At 39.6% G+C, this 7637-nt stretch overlaps 1 protein-coding gene across 1 annotated transcript in view; it reads left to right on the top strand.

Moving 5' to 3' along the window:
* The first annotated feature begins 6 nt into the window (after positions 1-6).
* The window catches only part of LOC131892021 (cuticle collagen 14-like), a 19364-nt gene continuing 11733 nt past the window's right edge, over positions 7-7637 (top strand). The window contains exon 1 of the mRNA XM_059241742.1: positions 7-178. The gene's annotated coding sequence lies outside the window, so the exon portion shown is untranslated. The remainder of the gene's footprint in view (positions 179-7637) is intronic.

The raw sequence follows: 7637 nt of genomic DNA, 5'->3' as shown, positions 1-7637 counted from the left end.
TGGAGGCACAACCATGTTGCTAGGAGGGATCCCTCGTAGCTCATTGATTTTCTGGATATGTTTCTTGCCTTGCAAATGCGCCACATGACCAGCTGGAGAGGAAGAAGTAACCTTGCAGATGGGGCAATACATTACTGCCTCTGCTTTTTGGGTGGGGACTGAAAAAGACAAAAAAACGGTGAGTGATACAAGGTACATTTTTTTTGACTAGGCAAAATTATCAGAACGGTAGTGCTTCAAAATCTTGGGTGTCTGAGTTACTTGTATTTTTGTTAATTGAAAACTTGTGCTTTGCAAGTAAAATCAAAGGTACAGTAATCCCTTTGCTTGTTCTTTACGACTCTTACAAATTTGAGGAAATCGGGTGCTAAATACATTTTACTTCAAACTTCCTCGTGATTGATAGGCAACGTACAAAGAATCCTCATTGTTCTTTATCAAAACTATTTGAGCCCTGGAAAAGCATGTAAAAATTAATTCATTGTCGTGGGACTCATGTCATTCCTGTCTGAACAAAGATTCATTGCATTATACTGAGGAAAACTTTAAGACTTGAAAATGCTTCTGGCCTTCGGGGTTCCTAAAGATTGCAATGAATACCTTTGACCAGAACCGCATCTAGGCGTTCAAGTATCGCATTCTGAACTAAGGAAATGACCGCAAAGTAGCCAAACAGAATGGAGGGACTTGTTTGACTACGGATTAAGAATGATCTTACTTAAAAGGCGAGTTATATCGCAGAAGGTTTCGTCTGATTTTAATAATTTTGTCAGTCCAAGCTGACCAATGAATTTGATGACATCTTTGGTTGCTCTTGATTGCATAGTTCATGAGCTGGAGCTTGAGTGTCAGTAGGCTTGTTGAGCCGTAGATATGAGTTTGATTAACATAATTTAATCCATTAACATAGTAAGGATTCCGGCCCTAGCAGTACCATGATACCTTTAATTTAAAAATTATTGCCACTATTATTTGTCTATTGTGATGTCTGGTACATTTGTTTGGTCACAAAAATAAAGAGAATAGTAGGGAAAAATAATAAAGAGGTATGTGTGGAACATATCTTACAAGCCCAAATTTTGCCTATCATGATAATGGTTCAAAATAGTATTCCTGTTTACAAAATCGCTTTTGATTGCTCATCACTTGCACGTAACAAACATTAAGTACTCTTGTTTCACAATCATGTGGCCAAGAAGTCATTGAAGTCCGTAGTCACCAAGGCATTCAGTTATCAAGGGCTCATCAAGCCTTTCGTCGAGGACAAGGTGGAAAAGACGAGAAGTAAATCGTCCACCCGGACGGGGAAAGCCCGCCCCAAGAAGACGAGTAAGGCTGTCCTTTTCTTCTGGGACATGATGTCCTTGCCGGCCCCAGCAGACGTCAAGGTCGGCGCCGTGGTCTCCAAGCTTCGGAACACATTTCTCTGCGCCACGGAAACGGCCGAAGCTGGCTTTGCCGCATGCCGGTCCATCAGCCAAATGGCCGCCGTGAACCACGTGGCCCAGATGTCGGTGGACCTCTCCCTGGACTCGGCGCTGGACATGCTGAAGGAACAGGTTGAGACCAAGAAGGATATCGATATCCTTATCCTTCTGACCAACGATATTGGGTTGAGCGAAACCATCCGGAAATTGAAGACAGAGCGCAAAATTCAGATCCACCTTATCCGGGACGAGAAGTGCCAAGAACCATTGGCCTATTCGTTGGATGAACAATCCCAAGAGAGTTTCCAAGAGTTTGTCAAACCACTACAAGGTTAGATAAGCAACTCCATATCATATTTTTTGTGCATCGTGACTTCTGCACAATGCTAGTGGTGCTTTCATAAATTGACACAAAAAAAGCGTAATTAACTTTGTCGTAAGCTGGTGCTGAAGAATCAAGTTAACAAGTTGAAGAATCATTCCGCTCAAGTTATGAGCAATTCCTCTCTTACAATTTTTACGTCTGCCCAATTGAATGGAAACCCCGCAATATGATTCAAATGAACGTTTCATTTCACGGATACAACAGCAATAGCTTAATGAAAGTAATATATTATCTGGATTTTAAGCTCCAGAAAATGAGTCAAGATATAAACCTTGACGAATGGCTGATAATCTTCAAGTGCGACGTATGAGCTAAGACACGGTCAATATTGGCTTCTAGCAACATATTACGTTCAACCGGACCATTTCTTGCAACTCCTGTACAGCCTTGTGAAATATTATATAAACTCTTTGCACCTTATTGTAACAAAATATGACATTTATTTTGTTTTCTTCTTCTACCGTCATGTATGTCTTGTGAGTGTACTGTAAATGTTTCAATAAAAATTCGGACATTTGTAAATAATGAATTACTTTTGTCTTCATGACTTAGAAATTGCTCCAACAACTCTTAAAATCCTCACAATTTGGACATTCTTCGGACGTTTCATGTTTTTGACCATGATCAATTTCAGGAATTTAGAAGAATTATGTAGCAAGAAAAAAAGAACTCTGCGAACTACTTGCTACTTGGGTTGCAGTACAGAGTGACGGTATTGTATCAGGCCAAATCTGTCCCGTTCAGCTAGAGATGAACAATTTGATCAATTTTAAACCGAACAATTTGTAAACCTGCCAACCCAAAAGAAAAGCAACCCATAGAGCTTTTTACTACATTGAGGGAGCGTTGCTCCAATGCCAAGATTTAAATGATAACAGGTGGAATTTTTCACGCGGTGAGAGTGAGAAGGTTGAAAGTACAGCTCACTACATCACTATACTTAAGCCACACTCAAGTTATCCAGGCCGGAACCGAAACCGCATGCAATCGAAGTCGAGCTAACCCCGACATCTCTGGATGTCAGCCTGAACTTCGACTTGTTCATCCGTTTCCGTTTAGTGTTTCCCCGATCTTGATCAAAATTGCGTTTTGAGCCCCATCATAACCACATAAGCGTTCTGTATGTGCACGCTTCAAATTACTGGTTTGTGCATGGTTGAGACCCTTTCGTCGGTTTACCCTTTGGAAGCATTGTTTTGGGTGGATCGTGAAATGTGTCGTTTGACCCACCCAAAAGTTAGCCCAAATGCTAGACCAAGAAAAACAGTCGGACACATTGTTCAAACCGGCTTAATGGAATGTGTCAGAAGAAAGCCAATCTATAAGACATGTCAAGTGAATGAAGACCAAAATGGAGACCAAAGACAAACATACCAGTCAACTCGCACCATCGGCCTATTGAATTTTCAATAATCGAGTGATTTTGAGTGAGCTGTGTTACTAAACCTAACAAAATGAACATGTTTGCTATAGTTTCCTTGGATGCTCTATCAAATTGGCTCAATACCACAATGCTTTTTGCTTAGACAAGCGTGTAAAATGGAAAAAATGTCAAAATTCAATGCACGCACAGCGCCGTTTGGCTGGGCATGTTGTCTTCTATTTTACTCCATGGAATAACGTCATTTGTTCTCGAATGCGTTTACTTGACAAGCCCTATGGCAAGGGGTTAAATGTGGGGTTTCTGTTCATAATTTGGAAATATTGTCAACGATTCCTTTGGGTGGGATGAGTGGCATACTACACAATAAATAATTTGAGAGATATCTTGTTGGTCGCTTTTATCCTTGAGCTTCTTCTTTTGAACTTATTCATTTGCAACTTCGCCTCGTTTTGGCGGCCAAAAATCTTTCTTGGCTGAACTTGTTTATCATTGTTGAGGGGTAAAAATTGAGAATGAATCCTAGGAAAATGGTTGCCTTGTAATCAGGATGGAAGCTTTTGGGCCAAGGGACTCCCACTAAAAATGGGTCAAGTAAATTCGAGATTGCTGTCCAAGGATCCATTTGGCTTTATCAGGATCCATTCACTTTACTGGCACCGCCCACAAGCTATCTTTTTGGTGCTTACCCGCTTTGGGAGAGCGAAATGATTCGAGTTTGTCACCTTCAATATCTCAATCAGCCTCAGAGGATCATCTTATGACGATCTAAAAGAGATCCACAGTGTTCCATGATTTTAATTTACCAAATTTCGTGTGGGATTGCAGGGTTTTTACATTGCAGTCGAGATTTGTTGCCCAACCTACGGATTCTCGAAATCTTCAGTCCTGGTCCCTGAACGGCTCAAGAGCGCTAAATAGCAGACAATCCTCAATACATAAGCTCAGTACTTTAGTAATATTTTCTTTGAATTTCTTTGACTTTCTCCATATCGATTATAATCATCCCTCGATTGGCACATTTTTTGCGGTATGACCATTCATTCTATCTTTAAGACTTTTTTCTTTGGGTTAGTGAACGTTGCCAAAACAAGCCCAAGGCAAGGTGTCTTTAGAAAACAATCGAACTTGCCCTCTCACTTTGCTTTTCCTTCTCACTCATAACTGGAAGGAAACTTAATAATGGTGTCATTAAAAAGCAAAATCACTTCTTTAAATGGATATCTACGTAAATTGTTCCATTGATAGGCGACTATTTCTAAACTTTTGGTGGAAATTGGGAGTACTATGCTATTTATGTTCCAGTCATGTTTGTTCATCTTCTACTAAATGCATGAACTTCGTGAGGTGGCAACCTTGTATCTACAGCAGGTATGTCCTTTGATTTGAACCAAGAGATGGCGCTAGTGCCTCGACTACGTATCATTACTTCGAGCGCGGGTATGAATTAGAGCTCTGCCTCGGATCCAATCGGATTGAGGAAAACTATTCGGATTTGGATAGGATTAAATATTTTGTTTGGATTCAGGTTCAAATTCGGATTGAGCGATCGAAAAATCTGATTCATTGAGATCTTATTAGTTCCAAAACACAATCCGAACTTTGAGGGTAAGCTAAGTTGATAAATAAATGGTTCTTTGAAACTTTTTACAAATGTTGCAATTCAAAGAACACTGGTTTTGCAAAGAGTGAAGGAAAACAATAGTTTGACAATCATTTGCATGGTTATATGGCTAATTACAGACAAATAAGGTTCATGCAAACATTATGAAAAGAATAAATGAAATAGTTTTACATCAATTGTAAAAAGCACTCTGTAGAACCCTTTGAGGTCGATGGTGAGGCCATTAGCATTGTAGAGGTTATGGCTAACATGCTTAGAGATCAGTTCTGCAATGTGCTTTTAACCCCACTGAGTTTAGAAGCAACAGCTCATTGCTCTAATCAAGGTCATCTGTTGAGATTGACAATGTTAGTCAATTGAGCGTTTAGATGATCTTGTAGTCAAAGATCAAAATGCTTTAGCAGCCATCAAGGACTTGAGGCTTTCAAGTTCTCCTAGTCCTGATGGTGTGACATCTCAGTTTCTGATGAGATGCTCACAGGTTCTCGCTCCTGTTTTCTCGTACTTGAGGCGTTGCATCTTGGATCAGGGCAAGTATCCCACTTCACCAAAGTTAGCTCACATTGTGCCAATTTTTAAAGGGGGAAGGTAAGTATCTCCCCAGTGGCTATAGGCTGATTTATCTCACTTCGAATATTGCAAAGGTGTTTGAGGAGATCATGAAGTTCAAACTTGTTGATCTTCTTGAAATCCATCCTCGAAGCCAGAGACTCTAAAGAGAGGAAGCGACGCGGCTTTCCCCTGACCGCCAAGTTAGGCCATCACGTTGAATCAAGACAGTAACTCTAGTATCAATAAAACAAGATTATCCATACTGCATAGAATATTTAAGTGTTTTTAATTAGATAATGATCTCTTTGTCATGGAACTCTGTTCATTTACTAATTATTTCTGAATTAATTTTGAAAGTCAGAAGAATAAATGAAATACACATGAACATCAAATTAATCAAAAACAATCAAATTATCTTTCAAATCAGTGAAACATTGCATAAAACTGGCTCCAAAAACACGCACAGATAGAAAATCAACAAGAATCATTTTACTAATTGATGAGGAACTTACACTGACAAAATATAAAAGATAAGAAAATATAAAATGTGTGGAATAGGCAATAAAAATTCATGTTCATAAAAAATGTTATCATATTAGAATATTTGGCATGGACAATTGATAATTTTGTCTTAATACACACATATGACAAGAAACGTCAAGCATTGGTGAAAAATGAATGAGTTATCTTTTAGTAGAGTTTAAATTTCTACTTACTAGGAAGTTTGCATAAAAGGCAGGCATTATTTAAAGTAATTTTAATCACAACAGGTGATTGTTTTATTTGTGTTGAATCTTATTGGATTGATGGTCCGGACAATTGGTCTACATTTTATGCCTCGCCACGTCCTATGCCTGGTGGTAGTGGAGCTTATGGCTCCTTATTCGTACGTACTTCGTACAATTCATTGGAATATGGTGGATTTTGTGGAAGAAGTTGTTGCCGTGATAAAATTTGTGGAAGAACATATTATCTCTGAATTAGTGATGGGAACGTTGCCCCAAAAGTCTCAAGCATTCAATGCAATACCGGTCCAATGCCAGATTGAAAATGTATCTTGCAAGCTTGAGACATTTCGAGGGATTGTCAGGGACGCCAAAATGGATCAAAATTAAATCCAGCTCATTGTTGAGCACACCCAACGAATTTCAATTAAAACTACAGAGTATCGATAGAACCCAAGCCCTGTTATCTTTTATCGTCATTAAATTCATGTTTCAATTCTTTTCTACCCATACCATCACATCATGGCTTAGAATATTGGCTTGAAGTGTCTACATTTAGGCATGCTGACGAAACAAGACATCAGTGTGACGAAAGAACAGATTGATTCGTCAATACAATATGAGCAGCTTCCGAAATTGCACCATCAAACTTTAACTAAAGGTAAAATGACCTGAAACAAGGCTGATGCCACAATTTGATGACTCTAAACTTCTTCCGGCATCGTGATTTAGTTTTTACATCAACACTAGATATCAAGAGATAAGCCAGACCAACCACCCTGGATTCTTGAACTCTTTCTTGTCAGTGCCACTGTCATGAACGCAGGCAGTTGACTTGCGCGGTACCGCGTTGATCTCGGTTTCATAGCTGTGATCCCGGGTAAAAGGACCAAGTACGACCATGTGCACAATCAAAACATCAACCCACTTGACCAAGGTGATGGATGACTAATGCGCAAATTGATCAAGCTCTGCTTTTTCCGAGTACATTCCGGGTACATATCACAACCCCATAAATGTGATCAAACATAAGTGCAAATTGTGTTCAGTTTGGCCCATACCTCTGAAAAATGAAAGTTAATCTAGCCGCATGTGTCGAAATGGAAGTGGCAGGAAAATACGTTTTTTAAATATGTGGCGGTGATGCTTGCGACGGGGCACACTGCGTCAGAAGAACTTCAATAGTTTTCACTACTGATGGGAAAAGGGCAAGTAGCAAGTCATCACAGACACCCAAGCTCTACTTGTTTACAAGCAAAGCTTGGCCAAGTACTAGAACTTGGGCAAGCTCAACCCAAACAGGGATCCGCTGCTAAAGTAGGGGGCCTATATAGTTGTCTCAAGAAAAAACGTAAAATGGGGATTTTTGGTACGTAGTTAAAGTCAGATTGCCAGAAACAAACCAGTCATTGAACCAAAGCCACGTTGCAGCGTCACTGTTGGTGCACATTATTGCGTTTCTTGTATAAGCTGCTTTAATTTGCCCCGATATAAAATTTTTTGCGCAAGTTTGGCCACACCATTTTCCCCTCAAGTGTCTGTG

The sequence above is a fragment of the Tigriopus californicus genome, chromosome 12 (genome assembly GCF_007210705.1).
Source record: "Tigriopus californicus strain San Diego chromosome 12, Tcal_SD_v2.1, whole genome shotgun sequence".
Classification (NCBI taxonomy): Eukaryota; Metazoa; Arthropoda; class Copepoda; order Harpacticoida; family Harpacticidae; genus Tigriopus; species Tigriopus californicus.
This window is presented reverse-complemented; position numbering and strand designations above follow the sequence as displayed.